Here is a 27704-nt window from a genome sequence, read left to right on the forward strand (position 1 = left end):
ATGGGTGGGTTGATGTTACATAAAGTCATTGAGCAGCAGACCAGGCTTGCTTGGTGCTGCCCACAGTGCTGAACTAAACAGCAGAGGCAATTGAAAAATCTAATTTCTCTCTAAGAACATTCACTTGTACAAATTACAGACTGAACGGATATATATAACAGACCTGGCTGGGTCAGCGGACTGAGAGCAGGAGACACAAACAGGCTGGATAAGATGGTCAGGAAGGCCAGTAGCGTGGTTGGGGTGGAGCTGGACTCTAGCGAGGGTGGCGGAGAGGAGGAACTTTGCTAAGCTCCAGGCCATCAGGGAAAACCCCTCCCACCCATCAGACTATACAACGCCTCACTGTGCCTCAGTGCATCACTGAGCACAGAGTGACAGTTACCATCTTCCTGGACTCTTACTTTTTAAACAGCACTGTGCAATATTACACCTACTGTAGACTTCAGTATATTTTTACTGTATTTATTTACTTTAACTTTTATTACATTTTTATTTTATTCTATTCTTATGCCATTTGTTTTGTTATTCTTATTCGTGACTTGTTCTGTCTAAATGTTTAATGTTGAGTGATTTGCAGTGTCAAATTTCCCTCAGGATAATACATTTCTATTCTATTCTATATCTTTGAAAAGTCACCATTTATTCAACACTTCTGAATTCACTGACTAACTGAACTGACAAAAATAAGGTGCATAAAAAAGCAAACAAAATTCCTCCACAGGCTACTCACTATCATTAGTAGAGCGGCAAGCGGCATTTGGGGACAGAGTGAAATCTTCTTAAAACACTGTCCCTCCACTCATTCCTGGGCCCTCATTCATCAACGTGTTCTACGCACAGATCTGTGCTTACCCTGTGCGTACGATCATTTCTAAGCAAAGAGTGGGATTCATCAATTTCAACTTGAACTTGACTTCGTGCTTACATCTACGCACAGTTCAGACCTGGCGTACCTAGCGCCCAGTGGTAGAATATATTATTACAACAAGGAAATGAGCTTCTGTGCATAATAACACTGGCATGTTCTGTACGAACCGTAGTTCATTATAGTTCATTGTAAAATAGCAACAGTAGTGTAATTATGGTCAAAACCCTATAAATAGCATTTGGAATAATAGATCTTTCTCTCAGAATGAATGCAGCATGGTTTATATAGCGTTATCGGAATATACGGGGTGTAGGCTACTGACTGACTGCGCTCCGCGTAGCTTGATTGATTGATTGATTGAAAAGTTTATTAACAGATTGCAGAATGGGTACAGTACAGTACAGCTCAGTACATACAATTGTTAATTGGGGATGCAGACCAACTTTCGTCTTGTTTACATCAGGGTCCCCCATTTTCAATTCATCATAAATCATAAAGCTCAACTCGTTATTATTCTGCGCAGACCGCAGAAACACGGGAACGTTTTGATTATATTTAAAAGGCTTTACGTTAAACGAAACAAGTGGAACTTCGAAGCTGTAAGCAGAATACAAGTCATATGAATATAGTGTTCTTCCCCCTTTTTACTGTATAAGAAAGAATAGAAAACGCATTGCAATGACACCAGATAGTGGACAGACTATGTATATGATGGGATTCAAGTTCGCGTTTTTGTTGCTCATAGGCATGCTGTCAGAGTATGATATCTTAATCAAACATTCTAGAACATTTGTCGTCACAGATCATGTCCTAATAGAACATAGGCTATGGCATGGATCGTGATATTGTGTGGACTGTTATTATTACTGTACACCGGTACCACCCATTGTGACAACAGCCTTGTGAGTCCCGCACACAAACATGATGGAATTCAAGTTCATGTATTGAAAGGCAGGCTATCATACATGCAGTGAGATTCATTGTTCTTGTATATGCTCTCGTATTATATTGTTTATATAGGCTACCCAATACTGACATCAAAATAGATTGTAGTATGCCTCTAGAAATCATATGCAGCAGGTAGAAAATTGACGGGAGATCCATCGCGATTTGGAATAAAATTGAGGAGAACTTTAATCCCTGGGGTATTAATCAAACAACACGGGAAAGGGCAGTCATATTCCAGCGCAGTCTTTATTAGCCGACAACAAAATAGATGCATCTAAAAATCATATAGCCAATCGAACACAACTAATAAAGGCATTCATATTACAGCACGGTTATAATGACACACAACCAACGCCAAACAGTGGTCAACGAACGGTCTTTATTAGTATTTTGAGCTGTCCAGGCAGAATTGCAGCAATGGTCTTAGGGAGCCGTTGATATCTGACATCACCGTTTACGAGTCCGCCTTTTATTTATCCCACAATACGCGATAGTGTCTTCTTGGTTCGACAGCAGTGAACAATCTTCGTGGAGTTTCTCGGAGTCCCGCTCGGGTCCGTCCATTATTTCACATCCCATGGGGGGTGTTTCCTCATTTTCATGACCATATATGGATAATCATGCACGAGCATTGACGGTAGAACAAAGTGGTATTCATCAACACGGAGGACCATAGAGCCTGCGTACGCACGTGTGATGAATCCCGACTTCCCTGTGCGTACACTAGTTCTACATTCCGTGCTTACGTGTGGAAATAGAAATGTTCTACGCACACTATTGATGAATGAGGGCCCTGAACTTTTTTGTTAAGTCCTTCTCAAATGCCAACTGAATTAAATTGGCCTTGCGTCGATCAAGCATACTAAGGCGATGTTTTGTAAAGACGTTCTTGAGGGTAGAAAACGAATTCTCACAGAGTGCCGTGCTAGCTTCAGTAGTGTTGTTGTTGACATCAGTGTCCACTAGGGCTGTCCCCGACGCCTGATTACTTTTACCAATGGATTTCCAGTTCCATGTTCGCGTTCTGCGATCTGATTGGCCACTGACGTTTCTGGTCGCGCCAATCGTGTTTCTATCACCGGTTAAGCTTAGGCACTCTTTCGAAGTTGGTTAAGGTTAGTTTGTCTTAGAGCAGGGCGATAGAACACCAGCCCTGATTCCAAACTCTAACCTTAACCAACTTCGAAAGAGTCGCCTAAGCTTAACCAGTGATAAACTAGGCGAGGCGGAAATGGGCGCGTCACGCGATTGGGCGCACATGTCACATGACCAGAAACGTCAGTGGTCAATCAGATCGCACCAGAAACGTCAGTGGCCAATCAGATCGCAGAACGTGAACGCGGAACTGGAAATCCGTTGGTAAAAAACTAGACACGTCCCCGACTAAGGATTTGGATAGTCGACTTTGAATGAGCCGATAGTCGACTATAAAAAAAGAAGAAAAAAAAATGTGGAAGAAAAAAAGTCTATATACAGTACCTGTATAGGTAGGCACTATAATGCAATTGGTATTGTTTGCATGACTACTGTATGATCAGGCTTTGCATTAATTATAAATGAAAAAAGGGAGTATCTTTCATCATATCAAATACATCATGGTATATAAGTTTGAACTGAGAATGAAGTGCGTAATATGGAGACTCATTTTCTTAACTCTTTGGACGCCAGACCCGATGATAGTCGGGTTATCTTGCCGACCGTTCAGCGCCAGACCCGAGTATAGTCGGGTTTTCATCGTTATTTCTTTTATTCGATATTTCCATTCATTACAGGCACACGGACTCAGGGTTAACATGGGGAATCATCCTGAGAATGCCAAAGTGCAATACCGGCCGCATCCACCCAGGTGGCAGTATCGAGCACCCTTTGAAACATTATATCTTGGCCTGTGCGTCGATCAAATGTCTCCGGTCCCACTTTTCTTTGTCGGGGGCGAGGCGGGCGGGTATCCCGATCCCATTGAGAAGCGTCAAATGCCTCCGTTGTGGTGGATTATGTTGGCGACATGATGGACACCGGTACTTGGACTCACGATCGGACAATTGGAATATTCTTTTTGGGGTACATCCTAGTGAAGGTAAGGAGTAAGGACCATATGATATCAATCCTGCTGTGATCCAACAATGACTTCACCTAGATCGCAACATGTGTGTGTAACGTTACTCCAAAACGTATGCCATTGGTGACGATCAAAGCATCAAAAAACGACCCCCCCCCCCCTTTCATGCATTCATGATGAAACATAATACCTATTTTATATATTTGATTTGGAAATAGTAGCGTGTACAGGCGAGAAACGGCAACGTATTTAGTGAAAATCACATTTTACTGTATATCGTCGTTTTCTGGGATTAGACAGGATCACTCTAAAACTATATTCATATTCACCACGGTATAACACGCGAACGTATTGACGAAAACATAAATTTTTTTTCCTATATTGAACGATAGATAGGTGATGTCAAATGGGCCATAGTATTGTATCCATAGCTATGATATAGAATATATATAGCCCTGCAAACACCACCACTTATTCCTATCTCTTAGAGCGTTGGCCCAGTAGGAACAAAAGATGGGCTAGACCGTGGCGTCCATTGAGTTAATAGTGATGTAAGGGTATTACCATAACAGAATGTGTTTGGGTTTTTCACTCAATACAGACATGCTATCGGTCAAATTAAGCATTAGAATCAGCAGATGTGGTCACTAGGTAACAGGGGTGCAGTGTTAATTTAGTCAACAAAAATTATGACTAAATATGGTCGCCAACGAAGCTTTTCCCCCTGACGACAACGATACGAGATGTCATGTTAATGGAGATCATGTGACACTGATGTGACTAAATAATTCATGCAATGTCGTTGACTACAAACGACGACACAAAATGTAGTTTACTAAATAAAATCTTGCCGAAATCTCTCTTCATTTAAGACGAGACAAAATAATTACAACTTTTAGAATAATTCATGTTATTATTAGTGCAGCATTTCCGTTTCGTATGTGCGCACTGTGCAGCGCAATCGCTTTGATCAATTTCCTCACCTGTGTTATTTGTTCTTAGCCAGCATTCTAGATAGCGGTAACTGCACACGACAGGGGTTTAATGGAACAATGGCGAGGCAACAGGGTCTTGGTGGTCTTGTATGCAGTGGGCTTGGAAGAAAACGAAGACCAGACCTCTGGGCATACTTTAGATATATAGAGCTCGAAGGAGCTACAGAATGTATATTGTTGAAAGTGAAAGATGAGGATGAGAAAAAGGGGAGCCTGCTCATCCCGGGGAGAAATGTGGTCATCAAATTAAGGGTAAAAACACCACTAATCTCAAACAACATCTGAATACCTTCCACAAGGAAATCCAGGTAAATGTAACCAGGTTAGATTGCAATAATGTTAGTGTAAGTTATTTAATATGTTCTATGTTATTATTGATGCTGATGTGATTAGGTGGAGACAGTTGAGCGCCCTCTTGGGGTTTTGTTTTGGGGGAGTGTGGGGCGCGCGCCTGTGACAGGTCCGTTGTTGTGTTGTGGAATGGAAAGAGGAAGAAGGTGAATAAAACCGTTATGTTGATCACCAAACTCAAGTCAAGAACCTATTCACTTCCAGTGTCCTACGGCGAATGCTGTCTAACTAGTTAGCATTAGCAACTAGCTAGCTGTCAAATCATCTCATCCTTCCCTTTTCTTCTCACGCTGGACACTAATGCAGGATACAATCCCACCGCTGCTGCCACCAATGTAACCGAGGAATAGTCTGCCTATACTTTCAAACTATAGTAAAATAAAATCACGGGAGAATTGATATCTGATCAACATAACGGTTTTATTCACCTTCTTCCTCTTTCCACTCCACAACACAACGGACCTGTCACAGGCGTGTGCCCCACTCTTCCCCAAAACAAAACCCCAAAAGGGCACGCAACTCCACCTAATAACGTCAGTATCAATAACAACATAGAACACATTAAATAGCTTACATAAGTATAACCAGCTAGCACTAACGTTAGCTTGTTTTTGTTTAGGAAAAGCTCACACCAACTTACGAGGCTGTAACTGAGTGGCGAGAATAAACAAAAAAGACTAAGTCGAGACTAAACAAAAAAGACTAAGACAAAAATGCTCAGACCTGTAGTTGAGTAAAACTTGACTAAACGAAAAATAGATAAAGGTGACTAAATATGATGAAAACGAAAAAGAGCATTTGAGACAAAACATTTAAATAGCTGACAAAATTAACACTAGGGGTGATTAAATAAATCAAATCAATATATATTGGCTACAGAGTATTCATAGCATTCTATTTCACATTCATTGTTAAAAGATATACATGTATTTGCTCCATCACGCCTGGGTCATTCCTGGCTATTGGTGAATTTTCCATCCTCAGGATATAACTCTTTATATCTTACTTAAAATGAATCACATGTTTATAATGAAAGGCTTTTATAATAGATTGAGGTCCTCTTCATAACATTACCACACACAAATGCATGTACTATATATATATTATTTTAAATACTCTTAGTCTTTTTAGGCACATACACCCCTTTTTACAATGTCCCCAAAGCAAATGTTCAGTTTCAATTAGAAACATTTGCAATATAACTATAAATAAGTAGAAATATGCCTTTAGTTCAAGTAAAAGTCTCTCTAATTATAAATATATATAAATTGATACATTTTTTTTTATCCACTTTTTCTCCTCTTTTTTCTATTTTTCTCCCATCCCAATTCCATTGTGCCAATTCTTCCCTCCCCTGTCTTGAACGTTGCTCGCATATGCCCCCCACTGACAGGTTGTAGGGAGGATAGAAGCCTTGCATCACGTGTCAAACATGGTTCTTATATCTAAACTGTTGACCCCTATTTTAAGATGAGCTGGTCTGAGTCACAGTGCGTGCGTGCGTGCGTGCGTGCGTGCGTGCGTGCGTGCGTGCGTGCGTGCGTGCGTGCGTGCGTGCGTGCGTGCGTGCGTGTGTGCGTGTGTGTGTGTGTGTGTGTGTGTGTGTGTGTGTGTGTGTGTGTGTGTGTGTGTGTGTGTGTGTGTGTGTGTGTGTGTGTGTGTGTGTGTGTGTGTGTGTGTGTGTGTGTGTGTGTGTTGTTTTGGCCACTAGTATGTAATGGCAAGAACACAATGATAACAACAAGGTATCCAACTCTAGTCTACCTGCTCCACTACTGAACATTCATACCTGGAGGGCAGGTGTGGATTTGTTCATTTTAATGAAGAGGCATTGCTAGTAATTCAGAGCTATTTTATTACACTGCACTATTGCACTATTTTACTCTGTCTATTCCATTTTACTATTTGTATTATTGTCTATTTTAAAACTGCCATTTATATGTCTGCACTTTATCTGCTCATCTTGTGCTTGTCTTTTTTCAGCCGTGAAGCAGTTTGAGCTGCAATTCTTCTCTGAAAGGTGCTATAAAAATTAAGTTTATTATTATTATTATTATTATTATTACACATAGCGCCCCCTTCACAGAAACCATGTGATGTGTGCAGCCCGATCTCGCTTAAAATATGTAAATAAAGTCCTAATCGACCATGGGAAAAAGGTACATAATGTACGTTATGTTATAGCCATAAGTAATATATGTATTTTTCAGAAAACTTTTAAGTTCCCCTGCTGGAGATTGAACCCTAACCTGGCTTAACCCTAACTTTATGTATTAACCATAACCATTAAGCGAAAACTAACCTCAACCCTAACTATAATCATAGTTAGATACTGGTGAGAGCACTGGCCTGCAACTGCAATGATTGTTGGTTCAACTCCTGGTTGCAGTGTTTGTTTCGGACTTTTGCAGATACAATATGTAAATGTTCTATATACTTATGGCTATAACCATAACGTACATTATGTACCTTTTTTTTCTCTCCTATGGTCGATTAGTACTTTATTTACATTTTGTGATGATACTGTGTTGGCTGTGTATAGCAGTTCATTGGTCTGGGATCTGTTCCGACACACCTCACCATCTAGAAGAAGAGCCAGAGCTGACCTGGGATCTGTTCCGACACACCTCACCATCTAGAAGAAGAGCCAGAGCTGACCTGGGATCTGTTCAAACACACCTCACCATCTAGAAGGAGAGCCAGAGCTGACCTTGGATCTGTTCCGACACACCTCACCATCTAGAAGGAGAGCGAGAGCTGACCTGGGATCTGTTCCGACACACCTCACCATCTAGAAGAAGAGCCAGAGCTGACCTGGGATCTGTTCCGACACACCTCACCATCTAGAAGAAGAGCCAGAGCTGACCTGGGATCTGTTCCGACACACCTCACCATCTAGAAGAAGGGCCAGAGCTGACCTGGGATCTGTTCCGACACACCTCACCATCTAGAAGAAGAGCTGACCCAACATTACAAACTCCAAATTCTTTAAGTTCCAACACAAGTCTCAGACAAACCTCGAAGCAAGAGCCCAGATTGTCTTGATTATGTCATCGTACCAAAAGGCTGATTATATCATATCAGGAGAGGAATCTCACAGCTGCCGACCGCAAATGGGACACCGATATTTCAGTGTAAAAGTATATTCTACAAGTCAGAACCCCAATCACCAACATTGGAGCAGCTTCAGATTTTCTTAATGTCCATAAATATCAAACGGGAGATATTATGGAAAACGTCTTAGTCATTGTGGATAGATTTGGCAGAATGAAATGTTCTTCAGGCACTGGGGGAAAATGACATAGGTACTTCTTGCCATTTGGCCATGGGTTTGACATCTAAATCGAAACAAGCTGTTCACAATTATTGCTATTTGTGATGTCATATGGAGGACACAAGCAACGAATGAGCTTTAATGAATCAATTAGCTGTGGTTTTCGGGAGCCAGGGACACAGCGCTTACCTAATGTTATTTCTCCCCTTGGGCGCGGGGTAGCCAGGCACGGAAGGATATAATAAATATATAAAACAAATAGTTGGCATTCTCAACACAAGGGAAGGGAGAAATCATTAGAATTAGATTTAGTAGGGCAGTCAGGTGGCGTAACGGAGATTGCGTTCGTCACCAACCCAGGAGCGGCTGGATTCGCTTGTTCGAATCCAGCTCACAGCTCCGGGGTTGTCACCAGCTTGGCTGGCCGCTCACACTAATACAATTGGCAGTATTAGAGGGTGGGAGAAGCTGGCGGGGTGGGTCCGGGTCGTTGTAAACAGCGACTCCTACAGTTCGGTCGGGGCGCCTGCTAAGCGCGGATAGGATCTAAGTGGGATAGTGTGATCCTTCCACACGCTACGCCCTCTCAGTGAGAATCCGCGCTGCCAGGTGAAAAGAAGCGGTTGATTGGCTGGACGTGTGTCGGAGGAAGCACGTGGTAGCCTCCACTCTCCCAGACCGACTGTGGGGGGTAAGTGCGCAGCGACCAGGAAGGGGATTGGGAATTGGCATAACGACTAACATTGGGATGGGAGAAAATCTGAGGAAAAAGGAGGGGGAAAAAGATCAATAAAAAAAAAATAAAAAAAATAGATTTAGTACTAGTTCCTGTGCAAAAAAAAGAAAAGCTTATTAACACACGTGTTCCACAGATTCAAGGAAGTCGTATACAATGGTTGAAATGATACATCACACTCTCCCATTTAAGTCAACATGAATATCATTATGTCCATGTATAGGATAGGATGTCACCCAGGAAGCTTAGTGAGATTCTTTATGATTATCTTTTATTCATATTTTATATTGTATTTTCTTATTACCTTTATTTATTGTCGTTTATATTACCCTGCCTGTACCCATACCCGCCCGCCCCCCTCCACCATGCTGCTATGACACCTGCATTTTCCCAAGGGGATCGATAAAGGAATATCTTATGGTCTCTTATGCTAATGTAATTGCATTGGTCCAAGTCTAGCCTGCGATATCTGTTGCATTTCATCTCCTCTACCCTCCACCTCTCCTGTCCTTCTCTACTATGAAGTAGAAATGCGTGTAGAATAGACTTAAGTCAAATCAATTGTCACCCGGCGATGGCCATTGTTCTATATAGCGAAGGTTCTCAAGCGAGGGTTACTTATGCAAATAATCTCAATCATAATCCATGTTGACATTTACTGCCATGACAGCAACCATATCACATTCCTAAAGTTCAGTCAGACAGCTCACGTGTGGATTTTCTATTTATTTATCTGTTTTTGACAATGAATGTACAAGCCAGTTAGATATGAATGAAATCCCAGTCATAGGGGAACCACATAGAGAACAGAGCCCACAGGTGGATGTCGGGGTGGAGGTCGGGAGAAAAGAAACACATTATCAGGGTTGTATAACATCCATAACCCCCCCCTGCCCCAACACACACACGCACGCACGCACGCACGCACGCACGCACGCACGCACGCACGCACACACACACACACACACACACACACACACACACACTCACACACACACACACACACACACACACACACACACACACACACACACACACACACACACACACACACACACACACACACACACACACACACACACACACACACACACACACACACACACACACACACACACACACACACACACACACACACAAACACACAATCACTGAAAGATTTAGGAGACAAGGACTGATACCAGCCAATTTAGAAGAAGGATGATGTCAAGGGAGCTGGTGGGGAATTCGGCCAGGAATGTGAGGGAACTCTGACGATGAACTCTGGGTTCATTAATGACTGTAATGAGTTCCTAACAAATAGATTAACGCTTTCACTGCCACACAACAAAGGGTTGACCCTTTCACAACCATACTACAGAAGGTTAAACCTTTCATTACCACAGTACAGACGGTTAACCTTCTGTAGTAATAATAATAATAACTTTATTTGTATAGCACTTTTCATACAGAGGTTTCACAACAATAAAAAATACACGCATAAGCGAGCATAGAAAAGATAGACAGGTAGCAATGTATGGTAAATCACAGTGTTTCACATTACGATCTAGCATCCCAATAGGCTCTCTGTTTACAGTTTCATTCAGTAATACAAATAATAAAAATTGTTTAAAATTATTCAGTTTAAAAATAGTCTAAAAATTATAAAATAGAACGGACATACAACAGGGTATTTAACATACAACAGAGCAGTGCATCAGTAAGAAGTAAAAAGTGTGATAAAATTAGCATAGAACCGACACATGAATTTGATAGGCAGTGTATAAAAGTAGGCAGGGTAAGAATAGTGCAGGTAAGTACAATTTGTGTCAGGATATCCCTGATGTTTCATTGAAATGCCTGAGCTGTCTTTTGAAGATGTCTAGCGAGTTGGCTTCCCTGATGTTTTGGGGTAGTTTGTTCCACAGTTTTGGGGCATAGTTGATAAAGGCTGCATTACCGATCCTCTTTTGACTGTTTCTGGGAGCCTCTAGTAGTCCAGCAGCTGATGATCGCAGTGTTCTTGCTGGCGTGTAATTTATTAGAGTATTGGCGATGTAGCTAGGTCCATGTCCATTTAGAGCTTTGTATGTAAGGAGAAGGACCTTAAAGTCAATTCTAAATGTTACAGGAAGCCAGTGTAAAGCAGCTAAGACTGGACTAATGTGCTCTCTCCTTTTGGTTCTAGTTAGCAGTCGGGCTGCAGAGTTTTGGATTAGCTGAAGCCTCTCTGTGGTTTTCTTAGGGAGACCTGTGAAAAGTGCATTACAGTAGTCTAACCGGCTAGATATGAATGCATGAATTAGCTTCTCAGCATTGTTCTGATTAATAAATGGTCATACTTTTGCTATATTTCTGAGATGGAAGAACGATGTTTTCGTCACTTTGCTAATATGAGAATTGAAGTTCAGTTCTGAATCTATGATAACCCCGAGACTAGTGACCTCAGATTTGATCCAAGGGGTTAGTCCTCCCAGGTTCTTTATTAACATTTCTTTTTTAGTTTTGGGGCCGATAATTAGAATTTCACTTTTGTTCTCGTTTAGTTTCAGGAAGTTCTTACTCATCCATTTATTTATTGCCAGTAAGCAGTCTGTAATGGAGCTAATCGCTGTATCATTTGGTTCAGCAGATATGTACAGTTCTATTTCATTATGGCTCCGCTCAGCATCAGTTGCATATATCTCGCTTCAGTGGATATACACTGAATACATTTCAAAATGTACCTTTACATACCAACATCCGTCTGACCACACCCCCATCTGCTGCCTACATAAGCAGGGGTGGGGCCACACACTCATCTCCTTCTCAAATTTCATCCACAAGGAAGTGCCTGTTATATACCCACTTGACGTGGAGAAAATATTTAGTCTGAGGAAAGGAAAACAGAAGAACAAGGAGATACGTTGACATTATATCTTTATTTTCTCTCTCACTATTTTCGAGAAAATACGGCGATATTGTCTTTGTCACTGGAGTGTCTGGAAGATGATGATCATTCTGTGTGACCTCCACCGGCTTTTCGTATTAGGGGCTCGCGCTGCTGACATGCTCCCCAACTGCAGTCCTCCTTTGCTGCGGCTGGATGGGTTTGGCCCTCCGGCCATGCAGCTGGACTGTGGGAAGCACCGACTGTTGTGAGGAAGCGGTGGCTTCCAGGGTGGGGTAAGTACTGTTTTGCTTGCAAGCTCTGGTTGTCTGTTGATGCTGTGGGGATAAGCGGCGGACAGAGGATCTTGGTCTGAAGCCCATGATGGTGTGGGCCATCTAGTGGGCCGCGACAGAGGCCTGGTTAAAACCCGGGATTCTCTGAACAAGCGGATGCTTCTCTGTCCCGTGCAGGCCCCATCTTTCACTTGAGTGGAAGTACACCCTAAACGAGGAAATGTGGGCATGGATTTTCGTTATCGGAAGATCCATGTTCAAGTCGGCTGCAGCCCAGATGGGATTTGTGCCGGCTCCGCCGTATGTCTGGTAAAATCACTGTTGAAAACTGTGTTTGACATTTCTTTTTCTCTTCTCTCTTAAAGATGAGGAGGGTTTCAGACGGCGGCCTGTCTGAAGTGTGGCTTGTTATGTCGTTGTGTACAGTTCAGGTGATAGCTGCTTAGCTTGCGTGCTAGTTGTGGCCTACCTGTTAGCCAGTCAGCTGTTACTTGTCAGTTGTGTCACTAGGCTAGGAAACGTTAGCTTGTTGCTATCAGTCGAGAGCGGCTGTTAGCTTAATGCTACACTGTTGAACGTTGCTATGACTATAACATGCCTTAAACACTCTGACTACGACGTCATCTTTGACAGAGGATGTTAGTCGAACCTACACCGGGAGCCCTGCCAGCGAGGACTGCGTCAACATGGAGAAACGTAGCGGCTGGGTGGCGCAGCGACGTTACCCTCGTCGCCAACACAGGAGATGCCGTGTTCGACTTCGGTGTCCCGTTAACCAGATTGCAGTTCTCTCGGCCTGCGCTCAGGGTAGGAGTCCTGACCGGACACACTTCTTCTTTCCTTCCCTTCTAAATGTTTTGTAATAACAATGTTTTCCAAAACATGTGTTGCTGCAATACATTGAGGATACGACACGTGTTGTGTGTGAATTGTCTTGTCACTGGTATAGCTTCTCTCTCCATAGAAATCGGCGTTGTTGTTTACATGTGTAAAAATTATCTGGTTAGTTGTGACGAGAACATGTGTGTTCATGTAACGTTTGTAACGTGGGTGAACTCACAACTAAGGGGGTTAATTAACCTGTGAAGCTATGCTTAGTGACATGTGATTGAGGAATGAATTCTTTCTCAGCCTGTGATGACAATGAACAGTGTGTTCACATATTAACAGGGTTACCTGTTCAACTTGGTCGTATCAAGGGTAAGGTAGGAGAGGTGATACCCCCGGTTTCCCTGGGGCTTCCCCCCCTCCTCTCAGACATGTTTGGTTACAATATATTGTGTCACTGTGTTTGTGGGGATACGATGTAACCCTCAGCTTAATTGCTGGGGTTGTGCTTTCCGCTTGAGAAACAATTTTTTCCTAAAGAAAAGATTGTTTGGTCACTTATCATGTGTGCTTAGCAAGGCCTGTGGCCAATACATAATCGAGGATTCTGTCTTCTCTCGTTATGAAAAACGGCGTTCCTCTGTAGTAGGAGTGTACTGTGCCATTTTTTGTTGTGATGAAGGGTTGTGTGTGTCTTTGTGATCTACAACTGGGTTAGGTTTGGCCCACAGAAGCACATATGTAAGTCTGGACCGGGGCTCTTAAAGGGGCCCTCTCTGTTCTGTGTTTTTTCCTTGGTAAAACTCAGGTAGCAGGATTAGTACATGAGCTATGTGAGGCTGTTAGATGCCTCATGTAGCATGCTATGACTGTGTCATGCTCTATTTGTCATTACATCGTATCATGGGTGAGGGGTCGTAAAGGGGTGAACTGGTAAACCTTTCCTTCCCTTTTCTGATTGGTCAGGGGTTAAAACCACCTGTCTTTCAGGGTTCCTGTCACGTTACTGTTCGGCATGTTACAGGGTAAGGGGGGGGGGGGGGAGAGTTTTCTGGTCCCACGCCCGGAAAGATTGGGCGTGTGCACCGTGGAAATTCCCCCGCCATAGAGTACGTCACTGAGCGCGTCTCTATTGGTAGGACTTCCGTGGGTTGTTCAGGTCCATGTTATGGATCTGTTTCAGGGAGTTGTCAGAGCTCCTCCTCACGAAGCTCCTCCTCGGGGAGAAGTGCCTTCTGTGAGTTCGGACTCTCCTTCCCTGTGAGGGAGCCTCCTCAGAGTTTCAGAGCCTCCTCCTCAGATTGTCAAGGTGAGTAGAACTTCAAAAAGGAGTTCTGCTCTATTGTATGTGTATTCGATTCAATTCGATTATTGAGTGTGTATTGGTTCAGTGCCTTCTCCTCGGAGAGCCCTAACCCAAGTGTTACATAGCTCAATGTTGCAATATTTCTTTTCAATCTATACGCATGAGGCTGGTGCGCCTTGGTTGCTCGTGATTAAAACAGCGTTTTTATAGGGCAACTGGGATGGAGTTTTGTCTCTTCCGAGCGCCAGTTTACTAGGTTTGTCTCGACGAATTCTCGTTCATATCTGGGGGATGTTAACGGAATAGATCAGAACATAAGTAGAGGGGTCTCACGCCCTTAGGGTGGGCCACTGAGCGCGGTACAAATGGGACCGTCTGGGTGGCGCCCTCTTTTCATGTTTTAGATCGACACGCATACCTACCCCCTCTCCTGGAGTGGGCATGTCGGCGTGGTTAGGGAACGGGACTGGTTCTGGTCGCGCCGGTCCAGGTCAGTTAACCTGTTGTCCGCCGGGGACGCAGATCTGCTGTTCTGATACCCTGAGGGACTTGTGCTTTTTTCGGGGGAAAAATGCCGGGTCGGCCCGGGTGTCACAGGGTTAGGTGTTATGGAGACCCTTTGTTGGGTAAATGTTGTACTCTGCACTATCGTAATGGCTTACGGCCATACCAACCTGAACGCGCCCGATTTCGTCCGATCTCGGAAGCTAAGCAGGTTCGGTCCTGGTTAGTACTTGGTTGGGAGACCGCCTGGGAATACCAAGTGCAGTAAGCTTAGGGCTGGTTCTCCATTTTTTTCGCTCCTCTCTCACGCGTGGCGAAGAGGGGGCTGTTGGGGTGGTCTTTTGGACCTCCTCTGGTAACCCTGTGTGCTTCCCGAGCCGCCGGGCCCGGTCCGAAGTAATGTTTCGTCGACCCGTAGGCCTGGAATAACCCTTTTTTGAAAACTGAAACACTTGTACTGCGGTATATATAGCCAGTGTATTTTGGAGTTTTTTCTTGAGGGGTTATAGGAACAACCACCGCATGTGGTACCAAGAGGGTGGTTGATTCCCTGGTGTGTTGAAGCAGAGTCAACTCCCGGGTTACCCGGTTGAGTGTGCCCCTGCACATTCATGACGTCTGCCAATCGTGTCAGCCTTCTCTGCCTCGGCCCCTCTGGGTCGGGGTTTTTTGGTGGAGGCTTTGTCATGGTGCGCAACAATGCCAGCATACGCCCCTTCCGCCGGGGTGCTGTTTTCAGTTGACCCCTTTGGCGCCTGTCTCGCCCGCAGTGCTCCAGGCTCGGGTCTAAAGCCTGCTGCCTGGTTTCCCCGGTGCGCTGCCTGCTTCCGTTAGGGTTAGCCTTGAGTGCTTCAAGTTTCGGCCATGCTGACTGCCTGTGTTGCAGGGTCAGTGTGCCAGGCGGCGTACTAGTGGGGGGAAAGGGCCTGCTCTTGGAGGGGCCCTGTCCGAATACGCTGGCGATGTGGGGGGCGGTGTCACTTAGTGACCACCTGGTGGGGTCTTGATGCCTGGCGTCATTGACCTCTTCGGGCCCCCTTTTTCCGGGGGGTCCAGTCCCTTCAGTGGGTCTGGGTCTTCCTTCACGCTCCGCTGCTACGGCCTTGCCACAGGGTTGAGTTTGCTCTTGACCCCGTGATTTTGGGGGCAGTAACGAGGTTTGTTCCTTCCGTTCGTTCCCTGGTGGCATGCGGGTTGTGCGTGTGCATAGTCGTGGGGTCAAGCCACGGTCTGCTCACTCTGTGCGTTGAGTTGCTCAAGTTCCTCTTCGGATCCGTCTCCCTCCCGTCCTCCAATAGGGAGGGTATCCCTCCATTAGGGAGGGTCGGGGGGGCTCGGTCCTCCCCGGTTCTGATGATTGTGGGGGGCCTCAGTGGGGTACATTTGTCGAGCTTCTGGCTCCCGCTCAGCTCCTGTTATGCAACTGATGCTGAGCGGAGCCATAATGAAATAGAACGTAAGGTTATGTATATAACCAAGTTCTATGAATTATGGTGACGCTCAGCATCGAGGCGCCACTGCGACCCTTGATCTTTCATTGTGGTGAAATTTGTTGGGAAGGAGATGAGTGTGTAGCCCCACCCCTGCTTATGTAGGCAGCAGATGGGGGTGTGGTCAGATGGATGTTGGTATGTAAAGGTACATTTTGTAATTTATTCAGTGTATATCCACTGAAGCGAGATATATGCAACTGATGCTGAGCGTCACCATAATTCATAGAACTTGGTTATATACATAACCTTACGTTATGTATCATCCGCATAGCTATGGAAATCTACATTATGTTCTCTGATGATATCACCCAGCGGTAACATGTAAAGGGAGAAGAGTAAAGGACCTAAGCAACTCCCTTGTGCAACTCCATAGTTGTTGTCGTATATAGCAGACATGTGATCTCCTAGTTTAACATAGAATTTCCTCCCTCTGATGTATGTTTAAACCAGCCTAGCACATGTTTTGAGAAACCGACAAGGTTTTCAAGACGATCGATTAGAATATCGTGATCGATTGTATCAAATGCTGCACTGAGATCTAGCAGGATAAGGATGGAGATCTTATTCTTGTCAGAGTTTAGCCTGAGGTCACTGATTATTTTGGTGAGGGCAGTTTCAGTGCTATGATATTTTCTGAATCCCGACTGAAATTTTTCTAGGATGTTGTTTTCTTCAAGAAAGGAATTTATTTGAACTGAAACTATCTTTTCAAGTACTTCACTAATGAATGGTAGGTTGGATATTGGACGATAATTTGCCATTACATTACTAATGTGATGCATGTGAATCTTCTCATGGTTACATTGCGCGGTTTTCTGCAATCAGCTTTATTTGAGTAATGCTGGCCAGTGGCGGCCGGTGGGTTTCGCCACTAGGGGGCGCTATACCAAACATTAAATGCAAACATGTACAGTACAGTACCACGCAACACTCATTGCCAGACGTGAGCGATTCGACTCACGCTCACGGCAATGAATCGGCTCTTATGAACGAGTCGCTCAGCTGTTACTACAACAACACACAACCAGTCAAATAAAGTATAGTCTAGACTCTAATTCACAACTTGAAACACAATATATAAATAGAAAAGTTAGAAACAAAACTCGCCCGTCTACAAACACAGGCAGATCTCTCCCTCTCTCCTTCTCTCTCTCACACACAGCGCGACGTGGAATCGATTCGTTACACAATCAGACCTATTATATACCAAGAATAACTTCAGTATGAGTACAGGGCTGTACACATATTTTGCATATTGTTAAACGAGCCAAGGCTAGCTATTAAACTATCGATATGAATCGAAAATCTGGGACCCTGATGTAAACAAGACAAACGTCTTTCTCTGGTCTGCATCCCCTTAACAATTGTGTGTATTGAGCCGTACTGTATTGTACCCATTCTGCAATCTGTTAATAAAGTTCTCATTCATTCATTCATTCATTCAAACATAGACGATATTGAACAAGCCATAATCCACGTATTTTCAATCCGAGAGAGCTGCAGTAGTTAAATCAATGAGCCATCGAGATAGTCAGTGTGGTAAGTAACGTTATTATTGCATCCAAGATTGATACAGATACAGAGAGAGAGAGAGAGAGAGAGAGAGACTCACTGTTTAGTTGAACGTCCAGGGCCAAGTTAGCAGTTAGCCAAGTGTTAGCTCAGCTGAGCTCGTTGCCACAACACTCAACAAGTACATTCCGTTGTCCATTTCCGCTCGAACAGACTGCAAAACTACCTGGCGTTCTATCGCCATGCTCTAAGACAAACTCTAACCTTAACCAACTTTGAAAGAGTGCCTAAGCTTAAGAACTTGCAGTCACGGCACGGCAAACAGCTGCATGCATCTCACAACAACACAACTATCTCAACCAAGCTAGAAGCTAGAAATTGGATTCGGCCAATCAGATATCGTCTCTGTGAAATTCTGCCATGGAAAGAAATACTGGCGTCGGCCAATCAGAGAGCGTCTCCGCGAAATGCGGCTATGGAAAATCCTTCACGGAAGTTCACGCTGCTGGCTAGACCGCTTCAAATCGCGCTCGGATTCCAACATAATAGTCATATTTCAACGCACAACGCCGTATGCACTGATTGGCTGTGACGGAGACAGCGATCAAACTGTGACGCGCACGCAGAGCGCTATCGCGTATTGCCCCCGAGAAATACGAAAAAATAAAAAAAATAAAAAAACGTGATGTCACTTCCTGCTCTGGAAAACAGTGTTTTTTTAATTTAGATAATAACGTTATATTGTGCATTGGAAATACAAACATACTTAAAATGAGTAAATATTATTAATTTTAAACATGTTTATATTATTTATAGGGCTATAAAACACAAAAACGAAAAAGTTTTATTCTCTTCTTCTCTGATTTAACAGCAGCTGGCCAGCAGGTGGGTCGGCGCCCTAGCGCCCCTAGTGGTAGAGCCGCCACTGATGCTGGCCCTGATCAAGGTTATTTTGTTGTTAAAGAATAGTGCAAGTTCTTCACACTTAACCGTTGATGACTGAGGAGGTGTAGGGGCAGTGTTGAGTAGTAGATTAATAGTGGAAAAAAGGATTCTGGAGTTTCCAGCGTTTTCTGTAATGATTTTAGAAAAGTAGTCTTTCCTTGCTAAGCGTATGGTTTTATTATAAGCAGTTAAATCACCTTTGTATATATCACAGCATATGGTGGTTTTTGTTTTTCTCCATTTTCGCTCCGATGCACGACATTTCCTTTTTTCTTTGTTGACCGCATTATAGTTCAACCAGGGCGAGGCTCTGGTTTTCTTGTTTTTCGTTTTTAGTGGGGCGACAGAATTTAATACAGATGACAGTGCATCATTTTCTACCATTTCATTTAGAGAGCTGTCATGATTGTGTGGTTCACGTAGTCTGATAAGATTAATGAACTTTGATTCAGCCTTGTCGTTTAGGAGCCTCTTTTCAACTATGATTTCTTTTTTTGTTTTAGTAAGGGTTATTTGAGTATAAAAAAATATACAGTGATGGTCGGAGAGAGGTAATTCAGTTATTGAGAAATCTTTTATGCTTAGCCCAGTAGTTGTTATGACTAAGTCTAATGTATTCCCAAGCCTGTGAGTTGCATTTGTTATATGCTGTGTTCAGGGCCGCCTGGGAGAAATGCGAAAAAGTTCCCAAACTTTTCAGGCCGCGACCCAAAAATAACGGGGTCAGAGAGCCGCGACCCCAACTATTATAGGAGGTTAAAAAATAATTTTTTTTTAAATGGAAATGTATGGTTGAAACATGCACACGTTCAAACGCACACACACTAATACGCATTGGAGGCTTTTAACCAGGGCCGGACTGGGGAACTCATTCAGGCCAGGAAATATAGTGCAAGATATAGCCCCAGTCAGGCCACTTTTTAAGCAGGGGGTCTGGGGGCTAGCATATGTATGATTAGCAACAACACTGATTTGGATGGATTTTCAGTTTTTTTGTAATGTCAGATTGAAAATAATACAATTTATTCAACTTCAGCCCTGATCATAACACCACATATTAATTTTATAATTCTAACCCTTTAAATGCCAGTGTGTGTGATGGCATATATTTGCAATATATCAAATGCAAAGTAGATTTTTCTGGGGGGGATTATTACAGGCTAGCATGTGTCAATGATTAGCAACAACAGTTTTTTGTAAGGGTCCCGCCTCCACCAATCACATGCAGCTCCTTTTGTGTGTGTGTGTGAGAGCAAGAGAGAGAGAGAGTAACCTCGTTCCCAGCTTTATCTCGAGAGATAAAGCCTGGTAAAGCACTACAGCTGAAAGTGGGAATCGGATAGGAAGTCCCGCCCCTGAAATCACGACAGGTGCTCGTGAAAATGCACTTCCCCCAGAAACAACCTCGTTATCGCCTCCCTCGAGATGTATGAGCGTCTGCTTGTTGTTTGTTTCCCTGGGGACTATAAACAGATCAGGGGGTGCCCGGAAACCGGAAAGCCTGTAGCCGGTATTTCTGTATTTCCGATTAACACTTTAGGAGGCATAGCTTTACCAGCCTAGAGAGAGAGAGAGAGATAGTTCTCCAACTTGTGTGAGTTGCAGTGATCTCCTGGTTGTTCCCCACCTAGGTTATCTAACTATTGTGCTGCTGCAACTAGAAACACTGTCCTGGCCTGCTTCTAAGTTCAGTGGCCTGACTGCAAAAAAATAAATAAATAAAAAATTATGATTTTTTTGTTTTTGTTTTGGAAATCATCTGGCAACCCCCCCCGCGGCGGCTCGCGACCCTCCTGTGGGTCACGACCCCGATTTTGGGAACCCCTGCTCTAGTGCAGAATGGGTTGATTTGATTAGCTCTTTCGGGGACATTTGATCAGACGAGATGGCCTTGTGTGATATGGGGAGGGGGAGGGGAGGACGCCTTGTGCTGCTGCTGCACCTTGTGGCGAGATTGTGTCCTTCGTTATTATCTCTCGTGCTGGTATGAGTTTGATGTCCTTGGAGGCCACTAAGGCATTACGTAAGTTTGCTGCAAGAAGCCTCGATCCTAAGCGATTTGGGAAGAAGCCATTTCTTTGAAAGCGTTCTGGATTATTCCAGAAAACATTGAAATTGTCAATGAATATCAGGCCGTGTATAAGACAGGCAGACCCTAACCATGAATAAAAATTTAGGAGTCGACTAAAGGCTTCTTGTCCTCTGCGAAAGCATGCAATTGGTCCACTGATGGACACATCAGTGTCCATGTACACAGACTGATGTTTGTATAGTGTGTTCATTAAATGTGTGAAATCCTCTTTCAATGTCTCTGTGTCTTCTTTCGCAGGATGTCAAACGATCCAGAATGAATGACAATTTTTGTTATGGCTGATCTGATGAGTGTTGGAAGTATTTCGGACAGTTCTTTCACAGATGTGTTGTCTAGACATATATCTTCTGTGTTTGCCATTTCCACATACCTTGTTGTGGAATCTCCAATCAGTATGCAGTCTGTTTTCTGTGTGAGGTTAGCATTTTTCTTTCAGACAATTCTGGGGCCGTTTGTTTTTGGATTAGGCCTAGTCTGCCGGTTCTTACCACAGTCCTGTGGCCTTGGTGAAATAGCCTCGCTAGCTGTACCACTAGCTTTCTCAAGCGCCGTCATATTAACGCTTGTCTCGTACCTTCGGCGTCGGCTACCGCAACGTTCTCCTCGGCGCATGGTAGTCTCTTCGCTGTTAGCCGTTAGCTCAATCTGGGTCGTGTTTGCTAGCCGTGTCGCTCGTGGCTCTGTTTTCCTCATCGTCTCATCGTTAGCGTGTGCTCCGATGTGCCAGCTGTTAGCTTCGCTAGCATTAGCGTGAGCTCCGGCATGCCAGCTGTTTGCTTCGCTAGTGTTAGCGTGAGCTCCGGTATGCCTGCTATTAGCGTCGTTAGCGTGAGCTCCGTTACGCTCGCTGTTTGCTTTGCTAGCGTCGTGTGGTAGTGAAAGGTTAATCTTCTGTAGTGTGGTTGTGAAAGGGTTAACACTTTGTCGTGTGGCAGTGAAAGTGTAAGAGCCAAAGCTATATATTCAGGTTATTGTATTATATGAATGTTTAATATTGATTAGATTTAGATAAAGTCATTTAACCGTCGTATTTGTCATAATAGAGCATTCTAGAACATAGAACATTCTAGAACATTTGTGTCTCTATAATAGGCCACCGTTCTCTCAGAGCAGTGTTGTGTAGGCCAAGGACTGAACAGGACGCGTCTATTCTTAACCCAAACGGTGCATGCTTCCGCGTTCCCGTTTTGCACTCTGATTGGCCACTGATGTTTCTGGTCGCACCAATCGTGTGACGGCAAGTTCTTTCCCCGCTTAAGCTTAGGCACTCTTTCGAAGTTGGTTAAGGTTAGAGTTTGTCTTAGCGCATGGCGATAGAACGGTTAGGGTTAGGGTTAGGTTTAGGGTTTGCTGCTGGTCGAGGTGAAAATGGGCACGTCACGCGATTGGGCACACATGTCACATGACCAGAAACGTCAGTTGCCAATCAGATTCACAAAACGCATGGACCGTTTGGGTTAAGAATAGACGCAAACAGGACTGAACGGATGGACTCAACAATCAAGACTGGAGCCTACATTTCGCAACCAAGGTGCCAAGCCTTCCGGTTTGCTGTGGAAAGAGCCAGCAAGTGGATTTACGGCTTTCCAGTGTGGAGGAATTTTCATGTGTCGAGTCGGCAGTGATTTTGGAGACTGGGAAAATACAGTTTTGTTACCTTGTAGTAGTGACGTGAATAATTAGATTCAGGACCACTTCTGTAAAGAAAGATTTCGCTGTGGAAGGGAAATAAACCATTTGGATATCTTTGTTTTACACTGGAGTGGCTGTGGACATTATTTTTCTTTATCAACGAACATACTACTCATGAGTAAGCAATCTTAACCAGTAGAGTAGAACGTCGGCCCTCATATTAGTAAGAAAACTATGTTCCAAGATGAAAAAGGAATCAACACGAACTACTGGAGCGCTGAAAGAAGGATAACAAAAAAAATTCGGAACCTAAGAAGGTTGAGATGACACAAAAGGTCTATGAGGAAGATGTCCATCATGCCATCAATAAGAGGAAAGCTAAGCTAGGTCAGCTAACTGTTCGCATGAATCTGATGAATCAATTAATGGAAGAGGATGACGACGGTAACTTGGAATGTGTACAGACAAGATTGGTAGAATTAAACAAGCTATTTGGAGAGTTCTGTGCGCTTAATACCTCAGTCCTGGTGGTACTAAGCAAAACCAGGAGCAAGACATCAGAAGAGGAGATGAAGAAAGATCAGGATGGATGGTTCACGCCGATATGGACACTTGTGGATGCCATATGGACAACATGGATGGAGGAGGTCCATAAGCGTATAGCGGAGTTTAGGAAGCATCAAGACAGTGCATCCGGCGTCGTAAAAAGGAAAGGGTCTAGAGCACCATCCACTACATTTTCCAGAACATCATCAGCATGCGTGCATCCGAAAGTTGACATAGAGAGGGCTGAGTTGCTAGCCCAGGCTTCCACTCTAAAACAAAAACGACAACTCGAGGAACACTTGGCTAAGCTAAGAACAGAGCGGGAAGAACAGGAGGCTAAGCTAAAAACAGAGAGGGAAGAACAGGAGGCTAATCTAAGAGCAGAGATAGATGAGTTGCAGGTCCAGGCTGCTCTAGCGCAAAGTACTGGCAGAGTACGAGGGCCAGCGAGCCTCATCCAGAGTGTCCCGTAGGGATGGAAGGAACTCTCACCTAGAGAAAAACAGTTCCTTCGTATCACAAGCTCACAAGCAGGCTAGGTCTACTCCCCAGGCTGTAGCGAAAATAGAAGAACCTGCTTACAGTAGCAGCTACACAGAAAGAACAGGAGTCTCCGCAACAAGAGCCCAAATGAGCCATGGTGGATTTCCCAGTGAAGCAACAATACCATGCTACGCTGCCCCCTCAACAGATTCCTATATTCAAGGGAGACCATATGGAGTACAGGCTATTCATCAGGGCCTTTGAACACGGAGTGGAGGACAAGACAGATAGTAACAGAGACCGGCTGTACTTCATGGAGCAGTACACGGATGGACAGCCAAGAGAGCTGATAAGAAGTTGTCTTCACAAGGAACCAGAGCGAGGCTATCACGAGGCAAGAAGGCTCTTGAAAAAGCCTTTTGGAAATGGATACAAGATCTCAATGGCGTATATAGACAAGGCACTGAACTGGCCTACTAGCAAGTCCGATGACGGAGAGGCGCTCCACTCCTTTGGCCTCTATATCACTGGATGCCTCAACGCTATGGCTGACGTGGAGTACATGCAGGAGCTTGAAAGCATATCAAATATGCTTGCCATCACAGCCAAGCTTCCGTACAAGCACAGGGCAGGGAAGAAGAGGGCGAAGCCAGTTCTATGGTCAGTGGATGCATCAAGGCAGAAACAAGGACCTGCAGAGCTACTGGGGCCGGCAACGTCGAAAGCATCTTGGCTATCGTTCCGGTCCACATCAAAGCCAAGAAAGGCAACAAGATGGTAGCTACCTACACGTTCCTTGACCCAGGCAGCAACGTCGCTTTCTGCACAGAGAAGTTAATGGCAGCTGTAACTGAGGGGTTACAAAACCCTGACTGTATTAAAGATTGTGATATATTAAACCACTGCTAGTTATGTACTTTAATTACTGGCCAAACAGTACATCAAATATTGATGGTGAACACTCACAAGAACACGGCATTGACACAGAAATACTATTGGAGGGTAATTTATTATTATTAGGCAACGTTAGGTTACAGATTGAGAATTAGGGTCGCGCTTGTATGGCGAAGAATATACATAAAGTCAGTCAAGAGCATAAGTCACTAAGAATAGTAGGAATCCTACGATGGGTCTAAGCTGACGCCACCTGTTGTATAGTAGCAATTATATAGGGCAACACCGGTACCAACTGGAGACAATGGGTTCCCTCCGGGGTGTAAGGCCGGGAGGGTAGAGGAATGTTCGGGTACTCCGTCTGAGTCAACGAGGAATAAAGAGAGTCCAGGTACAGGAGTCGGTGCTTGTACTCCCTTGATCAGCAGACAAAAGCAATAGTTGTAATCCAAGATGCTCGACAGCATTGACGACAGCTAGCCAGCCCCTTCCACGAGGCAGGCCCGAGTGGTAATCCTCACGAGGTTAAATCCCAGACGATAGTGGAAATCAACGGTGCTCTTCTCCGGTAGTCACGTCCCAAAGCAATATAATCCAACCAGGAATGGTTCTGCAATCGCCGACGCCGATTCTCCTGTGCACTATACTTCACATTAAACTAGGTCGAACTTGACGTTACTCCACTAAACTCTGACACTTTTACTATTCTATTCGCACATGTTCTAAATGCACGGTTGCTCACTTCAATGTTACCGAACTTGTCACACTGCTGCTTTAGATGAACTGAATGAACGAAGCGACTAAGAACGGTGTGCGCACCTTGCGCTGTATTTATACTTAAGTGATTATCTAGTTCCAAACCTGACCACTTTGGTCCTGAATCAATACACTGCCAAAGGCATGTTCTGACATGCCCCAAACTCGCCCATTGCACCTGTCTGAGTGCGAGACTGCCTGGAGCCTAGGGTGCTATCTAATAGGAGAGCGAATATTACTCTGGTCTGAATGCAGGTAAAGGGATATTCCGTGTATATATATAAATAATATACAAAGTATATCAAACGATACATATATATATTCAGTTTAATCTGGCCCTTCACAACAGCAGCGCTTAACGTCACCGGCAGGAAGACAAGTATCCTGCTAAGGACCATGGGAGGCGAGCAGGTCGTGAACAGCCAGATGGTGTCTGGTTTAGAAGTCTGTAGCTTGGATAGTGACAACTTCCTAGAGCTATCACACACCTTCTCTCAGAAGTCAATACCTGCTCGTAAACAGAACATCCCACTGCAAGAGGAAATCGATAAGTGGCCCTATCTCAGTGAAGTGCAAATCGCTGCTGTCGGGACAAAACCTCATAACTCCAAAAACCCAACTTTTCAGCAGAGGAAAAAAACTAACACAGATTTGAGGGTGAATAGAGTTAGGAGGTTTAGACAGATGATCGGTTTAATGCTTTCCCATTGTTTAAACTTTGTAAAACCCACACACGCATATGGAGGATGATCTATGGAGTTGATTTATATAATAAAAAAAAATTAAAAAAATTGAGTTATGAGGTTTTGTCCCGACAGCAGCGAAATACCAAAGAGCCAGGCGGAGATAGGCCTTCTCATCGGGACTGACGTACCCAAGGCAATGGAACCATGGCAGGTGGTATCCAGCATGAAGGAAGGGCCGTACGCGGTGAAAACGCGATTGGGCTGGTTCGTCAATGGCCCCCTCAGAGGAGAAGATGGCCATGAAACTACCAGTGGACTCATACAAGTCACGTCCAACCGCACATCCGTGGCCATGCAAGATGAACATTGGAGTCAACAGTTCAAGAACGACTTTCCAGAGTGTCAAGACGACCGGTTTGAGAAGTCGAGGGACGACATCCAGTTTCTGGAACTGGTCTCGCAGTCCATGAAACTTACAGAGGGACACTACAGCATCGGCTTACCAGTGAGGAACGCAGTCTTCAAGATGCCGAACAACAGAAGAGTAGCTGAACAGCGAGCTCTCAACTACAGCTATCTGCTATAGAAGAGTGATGACAACAAGCTTCATGTTGCCTTCGTCATGGCGAAGGCGAGAGTGGCCCCGCTCAAGCCCCTCACTATCCCGCGCATGGAGCTAGCAGCCGCTACCATGGCAGCGTGCATGGACAGGACCTTGAGATCCGAGCGGGAGCTCCAACTAAACAAATCTGTGTTCTGGTCCGACAGCACCACTGTGCTCAAATACATCGCAAACAGAACCAGTAGATTTCGCACCTTCGTAGCGAATCGAGTGGAGACCATCTTGAAGCTGTCAGAAGTAGGACAGTGGCGGTATGTAAATACTGCAACGAATTCTGCTGAACACGCGTCGAGAGGACTCAATGTGGAATCATTCCTGCGCAATGAGACTTGTATACAGGGGCCGGAATTCCTCACCAAGCCCGAAGAGGAATGGCCTCAGAACCCAGAACACCATGGGGACCTATCCACAGAGGATCCAGAGGTAAAGAACGCTGTGGTCAGCGCTACTGCAGCTGAAGAGCAGTTCCACACAGTTCAGCAGTTCCTGGAATATTACTCCAATTGGAACCGTCTCAAGAAGGCAGTCGGTTGGATGCTGAGGCTTAGAAGCACTCTGCTGATGCTGTGCCGCAAGAGGAAGAAGATGAATGCTTCGCTCACACAGTCTGAGGTACAGACACAGATGGAGATATTGAAGGCAAGCCTGGAGAAGACCAACCTCACTGTGGAGAATATAAAGGAAGCAGAGCTTGAGATAATTCGTTACAGTCAGCGCCAGAAATCGCCACGCTTCGGAAAGGTGACTACGTCAAGAAGAGCAGTCATATCGCTAAGCTCAAACCAGTACTGCAAGATGGAATCCTCAGCGTAGGTGGAGGACTTGACAAATCGGCGATGCCTGAAGAGGCTAAACACCCAGCCATCCTACCTAAGGATCTCCATGTAACAGAGCTTATACTCCGAGACATCCACCAGAATGTGGGTCACAGCGGTCGTAACCACGTATTGTCCAAGCTGCGACTCAAGTTTTGGATCCCTGGAGCTCACACGGCCATACGAAGAGTCCTCTCTAAGTGTGTAACCTG

Source organism: Notolepis coatsorum (assembly GCF_963971535.1).
Source record: "Notolepis coatsorum genome assembly, chromosome: 16".
In the NCBI taxonomy this organism is placed as follows: domain Eukaryota; kingdom Metazoa; phylum Chordata; class Actinopteri; order Aulopiformes; family Paralepididae; genus Notolepis; species Notolepis coatsorum.